Source organism: Mirounga angustirostris, unplaced genomic scaffold (genome assembly GCF_029215605.1).
Source record: "Mirounga angustirostris isolate CCGP_5_RB_7025 unplaced genomic scaffold, mMirAng1.0.hap1 SCAF_4, whole genome shotgun sequence".
Lineage (NCBI taxonomy): Eukaryota > Metazoa > Chordata > Mammalia > Carnivora > Phocidae > Mirounga > Mirounga angustirostris.
Genome location: NW_026991712.1, coordinates 67,238,964 through 67,260,356, shown reverse-complemented (window position 1 = coordinate 67,260,356; position 21,393 = coordinate 67,238,964). Strand labels below are relative to the sequence as shown.

At 38.3% G+C, this 21,393-nt stretch overlaps 2 pseudogenes; both read left to right on the top strand.

Moving 5' to 3' along the window:
• Positions 1 to 4,796: 4,796 nt before the first annotated feature.
• Positions 4,797 to 16,048, top strand: LOC123860218 (large ribosomal subunit protein uL1-like; annotated as a pseudogene).
• Positions 16,049 to 17,699: 1,651 nt separating this feature from the next.
• LOC123860217 (ubiquitin carboxyl-terminal hydrolase MINDY-1-like) lies at positions 17,700 to 18,829 on the top strand (annotated as a pseudogene).
• Positions 18,830 to 21,393: the final 2,564 nt, after the last annotated feature.

Below are 21,393 nucleotides of genomic sequence, written 5' to 3'. Positions count from 1 at the left end.
TTTTCATGGCAGAAGAGACAGTGCAGACATGATTAAATTAAAGTTCTTGAGATTATCCAGGATTATCCAGTCTGGCCCAATGTACTCACAAGCATCCCTCTAAGTGAAAGAGGGAAGCAAGAGAGTCAGAGAAAAGATGCCACAAAGGGACCAGTGGTTGGAGAGATGTGTGCCACAATCTAAGGAATGTGGGCAGCCTCTAGAAGCAAAAGAGACAAGGAAACAGTTCTGCCCTAGAGCCTCCAGAAGGAACGAGACCCTGCTGACCCATTTTTTTTTTTTACTCTGACATTCAGAGCAGTAAGATAATAAATTTGTATTGTTTTAAGCTGATACATATGTGGCAATTTGTTATAACTGATAAGAAATGAATACACCCATGCAGCCATCTTACTATGGTTTTTTTTGCTCTTTTCACATCTCTGACATGAATGACCCTTCTCCACTTATCTGGAAATTCCTTTCTTTTCCTTACTGCCGACAGAGGAATTTCTGCCTGAATACAAAAACCCTTAAGAACTTTCTTCCCACTAACTCCACCTCCACGGAATTTTAATTCTGACTAGAGATTTCTTCAGAATGTACTTTTGTCATCTACAAATTACTAACACGTGCATTATCTAGGGACAATCATTGATTTTAAAGTTAGACACGGAAGGCATGTGGCACATCAGATGGAAACAATGTAGTGTAGTGTTAGTGTGCTGAAGGACCAACTTTTTCCCCAAAAGCCCTGATTTACAGTGTTTACTGATTAAATGCTCCCAAGGAGACTGATTTCAATCATCATATCGTACACCTTAAACTTGCACAATGTTATATGTCAATTATATCTCAATAAAGCTGGAAAAAAAATAAAAGACTACCAGTGGTTTGACCACCAGATCACAAAATCCCTGAATATTTAATAATATTTATAATATTTAATAATATCTTTAGTGAGCTGTCTCAAAGCCATCAGATTCTTCTCTTAGTTCTTTCTTTCCAAACTATGGTTATAAATGTGTTCTCAAGTACAGAAAAAATATGCTTATTTTTTGGCTCTATGCCTAATGGCACTTAATAACTATTTCTGAGTCTTTGACCATTTACTAGGTGAGGACTCACCAGTGGGGAGGTCTTTTCCCTACCATTAACTTGCATTGGTATTCATGAAAATACCTTACACTCGTGGAGAGGGAATTTCTCCCTACATCCCACTCGCTATCACATCTTTTACACAGTTATAGAAATATTTTTAGTCAATAAAGAAAACAATTAACAATCATTAAGTTTAAAAGTAAAAAAAAAAGAGAGGGTAAAAGTCTCAAACTCCCAATTATCAGCTACATGAATAGAACGTGGTCATTTATCATCAGTGGAGAGGAAATCAGGCATTCTGTAGCTGTGCAGAGCCTTGGTACCACCCACTGCAGGCCACAGTTCTTTCCCAGTGTGTGCCTTCTTTATTATGTCCCCCACTGATTTGATTCATGTTCATTCACTGGACAAATACTTGCAGACGCTCAAGAATGCTCAAAACAGGAAGCAGAGATATTTTTCAGGGCCACCTGGGCACTCACTCTGCTTTCCCACTCCCGCTCCTCACCTCCACTCTATTAGTTTTCTAGTGCTTCACCATAACCACAAAATTAGTAGCTTAAGACAATACCCATTTGTTACTGTATAATTCTGTTGGTCTAAAGTCAAGCATAGAGTGGCTGAGCTGAGCTTTCCCTTATGATATCACAAGGCTAGAATCAAGGTGTTGGATAAACTGAGTTCTCATGGGGGAAGCTTGAAGAAAAATCCAGTTCCAAGACCATTCTTATTATTGGCAGAATTTAGTTCTTGCAGTTACGGGACTGAGTTTCTGTCTTCTTGCTGCTCCTAGTTGGCTGGGGCTGCTCTAGGATCCTAGACATCATCAAAATTCCTTGCAACATAGCTTCTTCATGTTTAAGTCAGTAATGGTATGTCAAATCTTATGGACCAAATCTCTGACTTCCTCTTCTGCAACCAGATGGAGACAACTCTCAGTTTTTAAAGGACCTGTGGTTAGCTAAGTCTCACACAGATAATCTCTTTAAGGTCAACTGTGCCATTTAACACAAGCTCATCACAGAAATAAAATTCATCATATTCACAGTCCTGGGGATTATTCAGGGCTCGTACATAGAAGAAAGGAAGACAAAATTTTGAAGGTCATCCTTAGTCTTTCCGATGCTGACCTTGGTTTCAAGAACGGGATAAATTGATATGGTAAATATAAAGAGAAACATGTAGATTATTAGCATAAATTCTTGTGGAATGGAGCTTCCTAAATCCAAGATCCTAATCTGGGCCAAAAGTGTTACCAGAAACTATGTTCTGCTTTTAGGATCACAGTGAGCCATGGGAAGCTACACTGGTAAGTGAGATTTACACAAGGTAGCCACATCAATTTTTATAAAATTTCATTTATATAGATAATTAAATCAGGATCTTAATTTACTTCAGGGCAGGAGGCGGTTTCTGGTCTAGAATCATTGCTTCAGTTGGTGTCAAAAGGGAGATGAGACACCTGTAAAGACAGAAGTAGATGCTTCTTGTTTTCGTGAGGCTTGTAGTCTAGTAAGAAACATACACGAGGAAATAGCTGATAAGCAGAAAATGCGTTGACTATGTCCTAGGCAAAGGGAGCAATTTATGCAAGTGCCCAAATGAGATGGTGTAGGCTTGTAGGCCCCTTGCAGGCCCAGATCATTTGAGGACTGCACTGAGGTTAAGGACGGCCAGGCAGGCCTGGGCCAGGAGGAGAAAATGTTCTCTTCCCCTTACCTCATGTTGCAAGGCCTAAATGCCTGGATCAGCAGGAAGTGGCTCTTGCCTAGCTTAAAGTGTATCTTTCTAAACAGAAGTGTTCTTTCTAAAGACAAAGAACATGTTGTCTCCAAAGGAAGGATGGCTAAGAGAATTCTTTATTCTGCAAGCATAAACAGGATGTATTTTGTTCTTATTGAATTTCGTGTATATTTCACTTCACGGATGTTGGCTTGATACTTTAAGTATACATTGTTATGTTTATCTGATCACTGCGAGTATATAGCTATGTGAGTAATAAACGGCAGTATGCAGTTGCAAGTGCTGCCTTTGCTCTGCATCCCCTGTGTCCTGGTGATTTCGTAGACCCTTACCCAGGGACCCCAACGCACTAGACGTTGACAATTGGCGCCCGAACAGGGACCCTGAAGGACGTACAGGAAGGGTGAGTAACTTAATTAAGTACAGGGTTATGGGACAAGAAACTTCTACTCCTTATGTTCGAATGCTGAAGCATTCACTTGCTGTCTATGGTATCACTGTCGCTTCTAATGATATTGAGCTGTGCTTGAAGGTGGTTCGAGAATGGAATCCTTGGTTTCCAGAGGAGGGAACTTTAGACATGGATAATTGGCGGCGAGTTCGACATAATGTCGAGAAGGCAATGAGACAGGGAGAAAAAATTCCCATGCGGTTTTGGTCTATTTGGTCGATTATTTTTACAGTGCTTAAAGCGATGGAGGATGACCGCACGGTCGAAGACTTCCATAAGGAGATGGCTCCTTCTATACAAGACCTCCCTTTAGATACGGATGAGAAAAGGGCGGTAGAGAAAGATACCTTTAAGCTTACACCATCCCGTGAGCCTAGCGAGTGTGGTAATGAAGAACCAAAACCGAAAGTAAAGTCGGATCCCGAGGTGGAGCGTGTGTGGAAGGTTTTTCAGCAGGTTATGGCTATGACGGAGGAGTCTAAGAAACCCTCTAGAAAGCCCTCTGCTCCGCCTTTGCCGTCTGCACCAGCTCTTTCTTCTAAAAATCCTTTCCTTTCTGCTGCTTTAGCTGAGCTTGATGCGCTAGAGGATAGCGATGATGAGGGTGGCACAGGTAATTCTGTCTTTGCTTTTCCTGTTATCAGGCCTCCCCCAATCCAGGGGGTGGCACAAGCACCATATTATGAAGGAATAGGTATAGAAGATATTGGTCGCTTGAAAAAGGCAGTGTCTTTATATGGACCACAATCACATTATGTTAAGGAGCTAGTTAATGGTCTAGCTCGACATTATAACAATTTTTCTCCTGAGGACTGGAGGGTCCTCTGTCGGGCTCTTTTAAAGGAGCCTGAATATCTGCAGTGGCAGATGTGGTTTTCTGAACTTTGTATGTATGTACATGTGGTAATAGATACATATTCTCAATTTATTTGGGCCACAGCACAAAGTGGCGAAACTGCACAACATGTTATCACCCATCTCTTAGAAACTTTTGCTGTGATGGGCTTACCATCTATTATTAAAACAGATAATGGACCTGCATATAGCAGTAAAAAATTTCAAACTTTCTGTGAACAATATGGTATCATGCATAAAACAGGCATTGAATACAATCCTCAAGGGCAAGCCATTGTAGAACGTGCGCATAATACTTTAAAGTTACAAATTAAAAAATTAAAAAGGAGGAAAAAGGACCATATTTTAGCATTCACTCAATCTAATGCGCGTTCTATTTTGCAACAAGCTCTGTTCGCATTAAATTTCTTGAATCTTCCGCAGGGAGATATCCTCTCCCGTGCAGAGAAACAGTTTATAGAAGGAGAGGTCGCTCCCCCTCCATTAAATGAACATATATGGCTTAAACCGACTGCAGATGCAGACTGGCAACCGGGGCTATTACTTTACAGGGGGAAGGGTTATGCTTATGTCTCCACAGAGGATGGACGGACCTGTTTCTGGCTCCCCGCACGATGGATCCGGTCGAGGGCCAATTTGAACGGCACCGTATCCCACCAGGCGACGGATGGGGAATCCAGACCAAGATGAACTTCCGTTACAGGCCATGGCACATCTGAATTTGGGAGGACGACGTCGCCGTCGGCAGATATTTGCTACTGCTTTGCCGACTTGGGGGCAAATTAAAAAGCTTAGTGGGGAGGGGCAAAAAAAATCCTGCAGCGAACGGGGAAGGCTTGTACGCCTGAAAATTTATTTTTGGCTATGTGTGCCTTGCTTACTGTATCAGATGCCGCTACGTTGGCCAATTTACTTCTTAAGCAACTTGAGGGACTAGATCCAAAAGGTATTATTCAGAGTTTGGGGCATACTGCTGGAGGAATGGGATTTGTATTGTTGATTGTTATCTTATGCTTTATGCTGTTGCATTTTTGCTATCTAAAGCTTTCCCAGAATTCTATGGCCATCCTTTGGAGGGCACTTTTATTAAAACAAAAGAAAAAGGAGGGAATTGAGATGGTGTAGGCTTGTAGGCCCCTTGCAGGCCCAGATCATTTGAGGACTGCACTGAGGTTAAGGACGGCCAGGCAGGCCTGGGCCAGGAGGAGAAAATGTTCTCTTCCCCTTACCTCATGTTGCAAGGCCTAAATGCCTGGATCAGCAGGAAGTGGCTCTTGCCTAGCTTAAAGTGTATCTTTCTAAACAGAAGTGTTCTTTCTAAAGACAAAGAACATGTTGTCTCCAAAGGAAGGATGGCTAAGAGAATTCTTTATTCTGCAAGCATAAACAGGATGTATTTTGTTCTTATTGAATTTCGTGTATATTTCACTTCACGGATGTTGGCTTGATACTTTAAGTATACATTGTTATGTTTATCTGATCTCTGCGAGTATATAGCTACGTGAGAAATAAACGGCAGTATGCAGTTGCAAGTGCTGCCTTTGCTCTGCATCCCCTGTGTCCTGGTGATTTCGTAGACCCTTACCCAGGGACCCCAACGCACTAGACGTTGACACCCAAAGAAGAAAAAGGGTATAGTGCATTGGAGGACCTGCAAGTGTCCCAATATAATTGGAAGGTGAAGGAGGGATGGAAGCAGCGGCTAAGAGGTGAGGCTGGAGAAGCAGGTAAGTGAAAGTTCATGGAGATCCAAATACACTACATAAAGGTAATTGAGCCTAAAAGTAACTGGGAGTCCAGCAATTCCATAAATAGGAATTTGTTCTAAGGAGATAATAAATCAATAAAGATTCATGGATGAGAATATTTACTACAGCATAATATAAAAGCCATCCATGTTCCCTCCCCCATAGAAATAAACTCAGTGTTCATCAAAAGGGGATTGATAAAAGTATTGATGGCATTGGCCGCCTTAAAAATGATGATATTCATTCCATTTCATTGACATGGAATAACACTGTATTAAGAATAAGAATATGAAGGAGGAGTAAGAGAAGTAGCATAGTATTCATTATGCACCAGGCAGTGAGATCAGCTCTTAACCAAGTATTGTTACGTCCGATCCTCTCAACAATCCAATGAGGTAAAAACTGCAATTGTTCCTATTTTATAAAAGAGGAAACTGAAGCACAAATGGGTAGATGAACTGCCTAAGTCCACACATTTTTTAGAAGCAGAGCCAGGAATAAAACCCATGCGGAGGCAGAATAAACCAATCTATGTTTCTAACTTGAATTCTGAAAAACAATAAAATACAAGGGGAAAAGGGAAACAAGGAATGGGAGAGGACAAGGAAAAGGAGGGAGAGAAACAGGGAGGGAGAAAGAGAGACAGAAACAGAGAATGAACAATGATCACCAGAAAATCTTAAGAGTAGTTATCTCTGAGTTGTAAGATTTTAGGTAATTTTTTCCTTCTATTTTTCTGAGTTTGGATTTTTACAGAGAGCAATTTGATTTTTTTTAATTAATAGACTTTTTCAAAAGATCAGTTTTCAGTTTACAGATAAACTGAGCAAAAACTACAGAATTCCAATATAGCTCTCTCCTCCCTCACATGTTTCTATTATGAAAGCCTTGCATTAGTATGGTACATTTCTTATAATTGATGAGCCAATATTGGCACACTATTATTAACTAAATTCTAGAGTTTACATTACTGTTCACTCTTTGTGTTGTACATTCTGTGGGTTTTGACAAATGAATAATGTAATGTATCATCATTACATTATCACACAGAATAATTTCTCTGCCCTAAAAATTCAAAATAAATTCTGAAAGGCAAATAATCATCACACATATAAAGGATTTAGGGTAAGTGTAAGAGTCAAGTTTAGTCCGATTTCCCTGAATCTAGTCATTTCTGTCATACAGGGATATGCTCTCATTTTGCAGAGGGAGGTCCTATATAAGTTGTTTCTCTCTCTGCCTTGTTCTTTAAACTGGTTAACTGTAAGTTCAGGGAGTTGCATTCTTTTACGATGGGCAAATCAAGCACAAGAAGAGCAAAGCCCTACAATGCCCCAAATCCTCTTGATATTGATGCCTATACAAGTCCTTCCAGTAGGTCTTAGGGAAGAATTAAAACTCAATGAAATTATCATCTGTCGCCACAGTGTTAGGTTTCTGTACTTTTTGTTCAGTTTATCCATAAGCCTGAAACTGCTCTTTTACTTAAGGATATAGAACTGGAGTAACATTTTGATCCACGGCTAAAAGAAAAGTTATATGTAGGAAACACTGAAGTGTTTCCTTATTTGTCTGATTTATTAGGGAAGGAAGAAATACAGTTTCCTCTACTTACAGTTATATAGCTCACATTTTTGGTTCCTTGTATTTGGATACTATTTTTATAATGTTATTATTTATGACATTGTCTTTGTGCAAAACATTAGAATATTTATCAGAATTTTCTTTATCTTTAATATTTATCAGAATTTTCTTTATCTTTAGAAAATGTTGATTTTCTGTTGTTCATTGAATACCAGTGAAATTTAAATTTTTTTCTATGTCCTTAGAACAACTTACCACAATTTTAGCTTTTATGAACTAGAATTTTATATACAGTTAGCTATTTATTTTTTTTTTATCAGTTTTGCCTCCATCCCTTGTAATTTTTCTCTTTTTACATTGTGGATGATTTAGGACATTCAAGCAAATGAACTAAAGCAATTGTGGAAGTGGGTTAAATAGAGACTAATATACGATAGTGGACATTAAGGGGAGGAATAAAGAATAAATCTATAGTAACAAGAAACACATACAAAAATTCAGGCAGATTATCCAAGTAAAACGTAAATGCCTTTGAATTAAATTTCTCACTTTAGGTAATGAAAAATTGAGGGCTTCAGTGTATTGAAGGTATGGTAAGTTCTGCAAAATTAGTATACCTTCAGTGTATACTGCAACTCAAATGGAAAACATAATCATAGGATGGGTGCCTAATTAATTAAACAAGAACAAAAACATACCATCGCTTAGAAAAGTAAGGGTAATACCTTACCATAAGAATTTTTTTAACCCAATAACTATAAACTTCACTGATGCATCATGTAGTAGCAGGAATATATTTGCCAGTGGAGAATGTGTCTAAAAGGAAAAGTGAGTAAATTCATTGAGCCTTTTATAAAAAGAAAAAGAAAGAGAGAAAATTAGGAGTAGATAAAGGGTACACCAAATTTACCTATAAATTTGACCCGGAAAAAGTTTGTCTTGAGTATGGACTTTTGAACAATCACTGGCCACTTTTTGCCCCTATTCAGCTGCTTCCCAGTGATTCCCAGAGCAATAGCTGAGTTCACAATTATCTCCTGAACTAGAGGCATCTCTACCCAACTGCCTACAGTACAACATTTCCACTCAGATCCCTAATGGGATTTCAGACTCAACAGGATCCAAACCAAACTTTTTGTCTCTTCTTTGCCCTACTTTGATTCAGATTGTCTCCTACTTCTGCATTCTGGGAGTGTTAGACAACATTTTGCCATTTGCACAAACTGGAAACATAGAGGTCATCTTGCATTCCTCCTTTTCCTCTCTATCCATTTCATCATGAAATTATGACAATGCTGCTTTTATTAATTTCACCGGTCTGCCCTGCCTTCATATCCTGTCAGCTGCCTCCTTCTAGCTCAACTACCTGCTCTCCTCTGCACGGATCCTCGCTTTATTCTGTATGCTCTCCTTTGTTCTATTTCCCCACAGATAATCTTTCATGCACCTTTTCAAAAACCCTTTAATGATTCCTTCTATAGGTTGATAAAGACCACATCCCTTTGAACAGAAAGCTACTTGTCATTGCTTCCAACATCTTACCTGTCCAAGACTCTCCTGAAACCCTATGCATCGGTGTAGGGAACTAGTTGCCTTTCGTGGAGCATATTACATTTGGTAACACCTTTGAGACTTTGTTTAAGTCATTTTCCTTTTCCAGAAAATCCTTTTACTTCTTTTCTATCTGATGAACTAGCCATTAAACAAGTCTCAGACACTACTCCAATTTGAGCTGATCTTTACACATGCGCAAAGATGAATCACTGACCACACTGGATTGTAATTGCTTGTTTGCTATGTGCTACATGAGAGCGGAGACCAGTCTTCTCCTCCCCTGTCCTCAGAAACCCCTGCTAATGTTCTACAATGAGCAAGGATTTTGTAATTATTTATTGAGAGAATAAAATGTTTACGACAGCCAGATTCTGAAGGACTTTGAATAACACAAAAAGGAGTTTTACTCTATAGACAGAGCTGTGAAGCATAGGAGGGATATAATCAAATCTATGTGTTAGAGAGAAAACTTGGGTAGGAGTAACGAATGGGCTAAAGATGGGATATATTTGTTGCAGGGTTGGCAGAAATGTCTGGAGACATTACTATGGATTTATTGGGATATTAGGTTGAAGAATGGGAGCATGATTCATGCAATATTGTATGTCAGGGCTGAATTACATTCTGAATATACAGTAAGAAAAAAATAAGAACTCTTAATCTGCTTCATATCCATGTCATATCCTATCCAGTATTGCAATTCTGATAACAGATATTAGGCAGGAAAGCATGATTACCATACTTTATAGTAATTAAGCAGATAAAGGACTTATGCATTTATTCCAAAAATACTTCTAACTTCTTATAATACTGTAATATGGCTGGATCAATCATAAATTTATAGAAACCAAGTTGTACTTGTTTATATTTAAGCTCTTGGAGCAATATTTTCCATGGTTTGACATGTTATTCTAGGATTTGGTGAAAGTATCCATGAAGATAAAGAATAAATATTAAAAAATATTTTTTTCTAAATTAGTAAAAGAAGATAACCAAATTTTCAACAATGAATTATCATATTAATGCCCAGAATTTCTGCCAGAAATTTTTTAACTTCATCTCAAGTTTTCTTAGATATGAATTGTAATATTTAATCAAAAAATTCTGTAAAGATTTAATCTAAACAAATTTCAAATAAGCTCATGATGTTTTCCAACATTTTATAACACAACCAAATTAAAAGACCATCCTCTGCTATTTTACAGAATTCAAACTTCCAAAGTAGTAAGGCTCAGGTAGGGCACATACTTCCATTAGAAAATGGATGAAAATAAAGTAAAAGTTCAGAAGAGTCAATAAAAATTTTACTGCTTCATAATATCCATATTATTTGTCAGAATATCTTTAAAATCCATAAGATTTTTTTCTGCAAAGCAGGTATAATTAGATATATTTTATCTATCTTACACATTTAATATAAAAGAATGAAAGACTTTCATACAATTCTAAGCTTTAATATGGAATTACTATTATCACCATTATCCTCATTTATGAGAAAAATAGATTGTGGTGAGGTAAGAAAGGTTAAGATAACACATTAAAAGTAAAAAATAAATAATTCTCCTAAATTACATAACCTATAAGTAAATATACTAGAAATAGGGTAACTGCATTTCAAGGGGTCAGCACTGAATCTATTTTGTTCCATGAAAGGTTGTTTATGACAATCAATATTGCCACTCATTTTTGATGATCTTTTGTGTCCTCTGTGCCTCACATTAAATGCATCAACATGTTTGATTTTTAATTTAGGCTTGTTAAAGTAATTTAGTTCAACCTTCACTGAGGAAATGCTGTTATTTGCAATGACAGTGAATGCTATTTGGCCTCTAAGGGCAAATGGGACTGTCAGCCACATTGTCAAGGTTTGAGTTGACACAGTCAAGGAGCTAGTGAAGAGGGAGAATGGTGGGTTCCAGCTTTTAACAACATTGGGTGGTGGTATGCTGTGGATACATGTTGCTTTTTAGTTAGTTGCTGCTGTTGTTCATTTTTCTAAATTCATCACCTATTTTTGATTCTGTGAAAGTTTCCATTCTTCTCTTTATCACTTAGGGTAAATACCTCAGTCATGTTTGATTCTTCTGTCTTCCATAGCACCCATTCCAAATCATGCCAATCCACATTTCATGTCTAATCCAAATGTCCTCATCCTAATTCAGACTTTTGTCCCTTCACAAAATTGTGTTGTTTTCCAGAACATCATAATTGATCCCTCACCTTTACTTTCTGTGTGAGCCACACCACCAAATAGATTAACACTATGTTAATCTTTTAAAAAGTCTCATTTCCAATCATGTCTCCCCAGATCTTTAGTGTCTTATATAATCTACAAACTAATGCCTAAAATTCTTTGCCTACTCTTTTCTGGTTATTGTAGCACGAGGCACCATGAGCAGCAAAGTCTCCCATGACACCTGTAAGAGGCTCACAGGAAGTTTTTGCAGATGGTGGAGCTGCAGATCAGCTTGAAGAACTATGACCCTCAGACAGACAAACACTTCTCAGAAACTGTCAGGCTTAAGTCCACTTCTCGCCCCAAGTTCTCCATATGTGTTTGGGGGGACAGCAGGACTGTGATGAGGCAAAGGCTGTGGCTATTCCCCACATGAACATTGAGGCGCTGAAGAAACTCAACAAAAATAAAAAAAAAATTAGTCAAGAAGCTGGCCAAGAAGTTTTTGGCTTCAGGATCCCTGGTCAAGCAGATCCCATGAATCCGGGCCCAGACCTGAAGAAGGCTGGCAAGTTCCCTTCCTTGCTGATGTACAATGGGAACATGATGGCCAAAATGGATGACGTGAAGTCCATGATCAAATTACAGATGAAGAAGGTGCTGTATCTGGCAGTGGTCATTGGTCACATGAAGATAACAGATGATGTGTACAACATCCACTTAGTCAATTTCCTGGTGTCATTGCTCCAGAAGAATTGGCAGAAGATCAAGAGCACCATGGGCAAGCCCCAGAGGCTGTACTTAAGGCATAGCTTCATAAAACCTAGTTCTACCAAAAAAAAAAAAAAAAAATCTTTGCCTAATATCTATGCTTTTTCATAATTTACTCAAGCCTTTTAGTCTTCCTTAACCTATGTTCCTTTAGGCACATGGGACTTACTGATTATATCTATCACTAACTTCCATTGGTTATTGATAATATAGGATACCTAGAAAAAATAATTCCTATGCTAGAAAAATCAATCCATATTTCTAGTAACTAAAAGAACAGGTGTGTGTGTGTGTGTGTGTGTGTGTGCGTGCATGCATTGTTCTATAAAGGTAATTTAAAAATTCAAACAATTTCAGGAACTTCTAAATATTGTTAAACTTTACAAAAGTTGGACTTCATTTATTTAGTTGTTTATTGTCTGTTTACTGCCCCTCATTCCACTAACATATAAACTCCATGAGAGCAAATATCTTGGCTCTCTTGTTTACCATTATATCCTTAATCTCTAGATTAGAGCACAGAGTCTAGTAAACATTCAATAAATATCTGTTGAATAAATGAATGTATCCCCAGTACTTGGTGGAGTGGATGGTGTTTAGTAAGCAATCAAGAAATATTGATTAAATGGAAAAATACTAAATAACAAACATTAAGGAATAGCAGAGTAGGGTCAATGTTAGGAATATGTGTGAATATTTTCAATATCCTTTTAAAGACCCCTTAGCACGATTACCATAAATTTTGGAGTTAACATTTCACTCAAGACACTGTTTCTTAGGGAACAAATACTCAGGCACCAGTAGGGCATGTGAAGTTAAAGGACAATGTGGGTGCCCCTGTCCCTCAGCAGACCAACTCTCTTTGGCTAGAGTTCAAAGTAGCTGGTTGGATTGAAAGACAGAACAGGGAGGGAAGGTGAGTACAGTCTTTGGTAACCAATTCGGAAGATTCAGAGAACAAACCAACAGGCAGGACTTATTATATAATTGTAGCTGAGCAAAAAATGAAAATGCAGGGTCCCTTGTTAAAAATAAAAAGGATAAAAGTGTCATTAGAGGTAATAAAATATAAAACTTGTTCCTTTCTCTGCGGTTTCTTTATTGACCTGTCATGTTGCATTTATTTACTATTTAATGATACCCTCACTCACCATGGAAATACTTACCCAGAAAGTGCAGACTCTTGCAGGAGCCCAGGGACCCCACTTGCAAGGGTCTGCCAGCTACCACAGCCAGGACGCCTACGTAAAGCCACCTGGTAGACCCACAGACCTGGGCGTATAGGGAAGTCAACCTCCCCTTCCCACCACTGATGCCCAACACACAGTGGACCTGCCAGCATCCCTCCCTAGAGATTGGAGCTCCTGTACCTGAACACCCTGTACTCCTGGACCCCATTGGATGGGTGACAGGATCAATACGACTGAGTTGCCTACCGGGACAGGGGTACTGCTGCCATTCCCTGCCCTGAAACACCACTGGGCATGTGCCCCTGACTCCAACCCACCCCAGGTCCTTGCCCAGGCCCCACAGAGGTCAAAGGGGGATGGAGAAATGAATGTCTCACATGGGTGGCCACCCCAGGCAGAGGGCATCAGCAGTCATGGGGCAGGGATGGGAGGAGGGCCCAGGGCATGAGGGAGCAGAGGACAGGGAGTTGGGAGCTTGCCTGAGAACCCATCCTGAGGAGGAGGACAGGGTGTGAGCCAGGCTCCAAGTCCTGGCCACATGCTCCACTGTCCTAGATCACTTCACTCACAAGATGTAAATTTACAGATAAAATTCTTAAGGATTTCAAGACCAGAGAGCAAAGCATTAAACCCCAACAGTGGGACTTTTCTGAATGTGTATGACCACTCTGGCCCATGAAGATGGCCTGGGAGCAGATATCCAAAGGGAAACAAAGCCAGGGGCCAGGCCAGGTCTTCAGGCTCCTGACAGGACAGTGAGGGGTAGAGCTAAGGGGTGGAGCACAGGATTTCATTCTAGTGGGTGGCCCACATCACTCCAACACTTCCAACTGCACTGTCTAATCTCTGTACAGACTTAACATGTGCTGTGGTTTCTGATTTCTATTGCAGATGAACTGGGTGTAGTTGCTATAAGCCAATGACTGTAAAAGAAAAGGAAAAGAAGCTGGAAAGATAGCAAAGTGTTTGGTTCAGACACTTAAAGAGAATGAAGGAAAGGAAAAAAAAGAGAACAAAGACAATCTTCCCTGGGAGAGGTAATACTTATTTGAATCATGATTTTCTGGCTTTGCAAAAGATGACATCTTACATCCATTTAACTACCACCACTCAGTTGTGTAATGGGAAGCTGCTTACAAGATGGGAACCCTCTCAAAGGAGAAGGCATCCTTAATATTTGTTGAGTGCAGTCTGTGTGTTAGGAACTTTGTAAACATATTTGGTTTTCACACTCTCTCTCTCTCTCTCTCTCTCTCAAGCAGACATTATCTTCATTTTTCAGTTAAAGATGTGGAATTCAACAGTTATTCTAGGTCAATTATTATTCTGGTCAAGAACAAGTAGCTAGTAAATGGAATGGGAGGAGAGGAGGCAGGACAGAAAAAAATGTGTTTTGTACTTAGATTTTCCTCAATAAGCACATGAAAGTTGCATAGTCCAAAAATAAAATGTAAAAAAAGTTAGAATAAATAATAATCATCTATTTGTACCAGGGAAGTTAGGTTTATGAAGACACAAAGCAGGTAATATTCAAATTCATTAGACTGCTGTTATATTATTCATTATTCTTTTTTTCCCTTCACAAATCACTAAAGAAAGTATTTCAGAAAGGAAATAAATCTCTTTTAGACCAATATATTTTACCTTATGTAGTTATATATGCAGAATAAAAGCAGTGCCCATAGCAGGAAGTAAAGGTAGAGCTGTTTATTATATTTTTCTTTGCAAGTGTGTTCCCCACATATATTTTACCAAACATTCTAAAAAGCTCATAATAGAGAATTCTGAAAGTGCTTTAATTTATAAGTTACCTATAATTGTACCTTCTCCAGGGAATTTGTCCCATTTTAAAATATTTAATTAGCATCCTTGACTCCTGAGTTTTTCTACCTAAAATTATTTAGAGATCTTTAGAATGTGTGTGTGTGTGTGTGAGCATGTGTATGTAAAATGCAGGAACGTTTACTTTAATAACTCTTGTCAAATTGAGAATATTTTAATTTGTTTTTCTTTTTTAAAGAAAACAAGTCCATTTTGAAAAGTTCTTCCTCAGTTACAATTCTGAAGAGATGGCATATTGGTTCAATTAAAGCAAAATTGGTTGAAGATATATAAATATACATATATCAAATATATAATATTTGAGCTGAAATCTCAAGTCATACAAGTCTATTGAAGAGGTTTTATTAATTTCAAAATACTTAAAAATTTAAGTTTGCTTAAAATTCCAAATGGAGAATTTTGAAAAAGAGAACATTTTTACAAATAAAATCTCAGTATATTTTCAAAAATTCTGAAAAAAAAAAATTTGTCTTACAAATATGTTAGGGCGGGGCACCTGGGTGGCTCAGTCAGTTAAGCGGTGGCCTTCAGCTCAGGTCATGGTCCCAGGGTCTTGGGACCAAGTCCAGCTTACAAATATGTTAGGGCGGGGCACCTGGGTGGCTCAGTCAGTTAAGTGGTGGCCTTCAGCTCAGGTCATGGTCCCAGGGTCTTGGGACCAAGTCCAGCTCCCTGCTCAGCGGGAAATGTGTTTCTCCCTCTCCCTCAGACCCTCCACCTGCTTGTGCTCTCTCTCCCTTTCTCAAATAAATAAATAAATTATTTTAAAAAAATGTTAAGGCTTCTGGGGCAAATGGTCAAAACATCTTACCTCATGTAAGACATATTAACCATAAAAAATCCTAATTTTAAAATGAAAAATCAAATCTCTATAATTTATCGATTGCCAAATTTTAATTAACATATTTCTATTATCAACACCAGGAAATTCAATATTCTTCATTTTAGTGAGAAAAAGGAAGCCATCATCAATACGCTAGTATTCATCTATAACACCCTTGATTCACTAAATCTGGGGTTGTTTGCCACCGTTGTTACCATTTTGCTAGAATAATTCAAGGTATGGTGCTAGCTGGTTTCAATATCAATCCTAAAAACACTAATGTGGTTCATTTCTTAGGCATAATAATAAAAAGACATAGAAGAATTTGGAGTTGTGTTCATTTAACAGCTATGAATTACAGCCCCTGTAATTTGATATCTAAGTAATATTCAATGATAGTTCTAAACCAACTATCTGTTGTCTCTTACTCAAAGTATATCATCAGGGTTCCTGAATAAATAGCCACGATAGAAAGGGAATCCCTGTGGCAGAAATTAAGAAATAAACTACAGGAAGGATTAACCTCCATCCTCCCGTGCTTTTATCTCTAGCATGCCTCAAAACCAAAGAGAGAAGGCCTAACCATTAAAAAAGATTAAAGGTGTTAATTAGACTAAGAGATAGAAACCTATCACCCTTATGTCAGGCAGACCAGACTAAATCTTCTAATGGATTAAAACGCACACACACACACAGAGGAAGTATTTTATCTCTACCGAAATTCTGTTGATGATGGTCTCATGTACATTTGGAAACAATTTTTGTTGAAATTGATTATAAATTTTGGACAATATTTTTATAAGTACAGTCATTTCCACCATTCCTATCAAAATTGATAGTAAAATATAACTATATGGGGAGTAATCAAACTTCGTATCAGTGAAATTCAGAACTGCCAATTCTCACATCTCCTTCAATTGAGCCCATTATGAAGCTAGTATTAGATGTTGTAGAGATTCTGTTATTTTTCTTTCATGAGAAACCCAGTATATGTTAATCACATATATAACTATGTGACATCTCAAGATGGATTTGAAGTCTTTTACTGTTAGTTGTTAGAAGAAGGGAAAATTATTGTCCGAGATAATAAGTACCTTTTAAGTAAGTCATTTTGTCTCTTTATATTTTATTATCTTAAAATTTATATATTTCCATTGTTAAAATATAAGGAAAAACACGCACATGTATTTTATATAGCATAAAATATGCCTATAATGTTAATGTGTTTATACACACATATACATGCATACATATGTATGCATAAATATATACATATATGTGTAAATATGTATTCTATATGTATATACATCCATGTGTATATGTCTGTATGTACATGTGTCTGTATATACACATATATGCACACACATGTATTTTAGGTTCTATAACAGAAGATGAAATGTTCTCTATATTCTCTCTCTCAAATGTTAAATATTTTCATTTTACTATACTTTAAAGGTAATGTGAAAGATGATGAGGCTAGAAATCAAAATAAGTTATGTGAACTAACAGCATTTAAACATTTTTTAGACAATTATCAAAAAAAGCATTGAAAACATTACTTTAAAGGAGCACTTTGAGCACACTGTAAGAGCCAATAAAACCCAAAGTAATAATTTTATATAAAGATGCCATATCTATGTCATATATGCATATATATACACATGCATGTGTGTGTACAGTATGTACGTATATATACACACACACACATCATTTGAGTTCAAATAAGGGAAGTGATCTAAAATATTTTAAAAACTATTTTCAATATAATTAGTTGAATTAGCATCTAAATCATATGTTATTAGGCTTTTTATTTAGTAAACTCATCTAGTACCCATCATTAAAGTGGCATTTACTGTCTCTATTTAGCTAGATGTTAGATAAGCTCATGGCCCATCTTGGAGACTGCCTCCTGTCCATCAATCCCCAGAAATCGGAGGGACTTCAGCTTCATTTCCAGCACACTGTGCATGATGCAATGACGATGCTGCCTAAACTGGCCACAGGTCTGGATGTCACTGTGCAATCCACAGGTGTCTCAGATTTTGAGTATACATTTGAGTACAGGATCTTTGCCCTGCTAGGCATAGCTCTACACTATGGCCGGCTTGTTGATCCCCAGACTTCTGAGGCTGGGAAACTGAGTTGTAACCAGCTGGTAGAGAAGATCTTCACCTGCAAGTACTCCAGCAACACCAGCCTCATAACAGACAGCCCGATTGCAGAGCAGTTCCCGGAGCCCATCGACACAGCTAGGATTTACCATGGTCTTTGGGGGCTAATGGCGGCTGCCAAGAAAAGTGAACTTAGTGTCTTTTTTTTTTTTTTTTAAAGATTTTATTTATTTATTTTAGAGACAGAGCACAAGAGGGGGGAGCGGGAGTGGGAGAGGCAGACTCCCTGCTGAGCAGGGAGCCCGATGCGGGACTTGATCCTGGGACTCCAGGATCATGACCTGAGCCGAAGGCAGTTGCTTAACCAACTGAGCCACCCAGGCGCCCCTCACTTAGTGTCTTTTTTTAAAACAAGCATTTTAGTACTATGACTAAGCATGACAGTCACTTGTACCTAATGGTCACAACCAGGACCTTCTACAAGAGGAGCAAGTGGTATAGGAAAGCTGCACAGTGTGGATGGAGACAGCTGCCTTTGTGACTCTGACTTGCACCTAAGTCGTTCCCTGGGTAGGTTGGCCTGAAGCAAAAAGTGGGAGCAGCCACAAGGCACATTGGGCTTTAGCATCTCGGAGCTGCCTGGCCCAGCAGCTTCAGCAAGAGGAGTATATATGGCAACAAGCAGTCCAGCCTGCACCAGTGTGAGCCCCGTCACTGCAGAGGAGCCACATCTGGACGCACAGCTGGGGAGAGTGGGCAGAGGCTGAAGGAAGAGGCAGACTGGGTCCTCCTGTGGGCCCTCCCAGGGCTAAGCTGCCCGGCTCCTTCTTTCAGAGGCTATGGCCATTTTGCTTGCTCCCCCAGGTCAACCTGTGAGATATGCCCCGTAACTTATTCATGAACTGTTGGGGATCAGAGCATGCAGTAAATATCAAAGTCAGAACCAGGAAAACTTACTGAATGCTTATTATAGATGGTTTGAGTTATCCTTTAGTCCTCATATCTCAAGGCAAGAAGTACCATTTCTATCATCTTTTTATAGATGAGGATGCTGAGACACAGAGGAAAGCAATAGTTGACTCAAAATTACCCAGCTATTAATAGTAGAACTGAAATTCTAACCTGGCTTGGCTGACTCTAGATCCTAAGCTCTTAACTCCTATACTATGGCTTCATCCCATATTACTTGGGAAAAAAATTGCTAGCTAAATAGAGACAGTAAATGCCACTTTAATGATGTGTACTAGATGAGTTTACTAAATAAAAAGCCTAATAACATATGATTTAGATGCTAATTCGACTAATTATATTGAAAATAGTTTTAAAATATTTTAGATCACTTCCCTTATTTGAACTCAAATGATCAAAGAATTTTTACCTAATTATCTTATCAGTACATAGCTGTCATAGCTTGGTATGGCCCACTCAACAAGGTGACCAATGAATTAGAATCACTGTACACTGAAAAATAATTATCATAGATTTGACAAATTTCTTAGCTTATCAACTTACAGATTTACAGCATCAGGTCAACACTGGATGCAAAATTCAGCCCATTGTTTCACTAACAAAGAATAAAGACCTATGATCAGAAACCTTGCGCTGTGTAAATTTAGTATGCAATATCCCTGCACACTAAGCTAATAATGGGCTCTGTAGAAATACACTGGCACCCCAATTCTGCTGACCTTTCTCGTGGACAGCTGCCCTAACCTACCACGGCTCTGATCACTAGAATCCAATGGAACAGGAAGATTTCATCACACTTGAACTCACTGTCTTACGCTGTGCCTTTTGACTGTTTCAAGGGCTAATGCTCAGCTAGTCAGGCCTTCAAGCCAGTGATCTGACATTTTGAGATAATAATTAAAAGAGAGCAGGCACTTTCATTTTAATAAGCTTACTTCCAACCTTCAGGGAGAACCTCAGCTGATCCAAACCCAAGAGAAATATGCTTGGGTTTCTCTTCTTTTTTTCTGTCTCTGACTCTTATACCCAATCTTGACATTACACATGAAAATAAAAGCCAAATAGTATTTGCAGTGATTGTAAACAACCCGATTTTCCTAACAAGGGAAGGAAAACAAAATGTACAAAGCCTAATAAATCTCAGACCTATGTTTGGTGGTTTAATTCTAGTTTGACAATAATACATAGTTGGTAGAATTTTGCTTTACATATACGAAAAATGCAGCTCTTTCAAGCAACATACAGAAGGTTTTTTTTTTTTTTTTTTTGAGAGAGAGAGAGAAAGAGAGAGAGCACAAGTTGGGGGAAGGACAGAGAGAGAAGGAGAAACAGACTCCTCTCTGAGTAAGGAGCCCAGGGCGGAACTCAATCCCAGGACCCCGGGATCATGACCTGAGCTGAAGGCAGATGCGTAATCGACTGAGCCACCCAGGCACCCCTGGAAATTTTTTTTTATGTGAACATTGTTCAGTGGTATCTGCCCTCCACTTAGCAGCTACTTAAGAGAGTAGCTTCCATTCACTGCTTTTGCTTCCTCACTTCCTATTTGTCAACTAGTGATATTTTGGCTTCCACATTCACCTTCATTAAGATTGTTCTCAAAGGCTCATGTTTGTCAGGCACATTCATGACATTTGTCAATAAATTCAATGGTTCATTTTCAGTCTTATTTTAATTGGGATTTGACACCTCTGTCCTATATTTGTGCATATATGAATAACATCCATACCTATATACATATCCTTGGTCTTACAACATCAAGTCCACCTATCTAACTACTAACTGGGCATTCTGTGGATTTTCCATATTCAACTAAAATGCAACATACTTCAAACTGAACTCATCTTCTTTCCTTCCAAAACCTCTTCTATCATAAACTGTAAATTGTCCTACCGTTTACATAAAAACAGAAGTTAAAATTACCAAGTTACATAAAACAGAAATAAGGGCATCATTTTTTACTGTTTGCTTCCCTCCCAATCATTCACGTGTTAATTCTGATGAATTATTTAATACCCCACTCCTGTCCATTACCTACATTTACTGAGGTCACCAATATCTTTTACCTACAATTTCTCAATGGCATCCAACTTTCTAACTATTTTCTACTGCAGCCAGAATGATGTTTCTAATTTTCAAAATAATGCATGTCATTCTTCTGCTTAGAATTCTGTACTAGTTTCACATTGCTCTTGGAATCAAAATCCTTAGCTTCTGTACTCTAAACCTGTTATATCTTCTTCTTAGGTCCCTAACTAACTTTTTCCATTCCATCTTCATTTTCCCAAATATCTTTGCATTGTTCATACTACGTTCTACTCATCTTTACGTCTAAATTTCAACATACAATCAATAAATCTTCCATAACAACTAAGTCTGAATGAGAAGCTAGACTGACCCATATTGCCCCGTGATAACATTTATCACACTAAATCCTAGTTGCTTCTTCAGTAGAAGACAGCTTTTTTTTAAATTTAAATTCGATTAGCCAACATA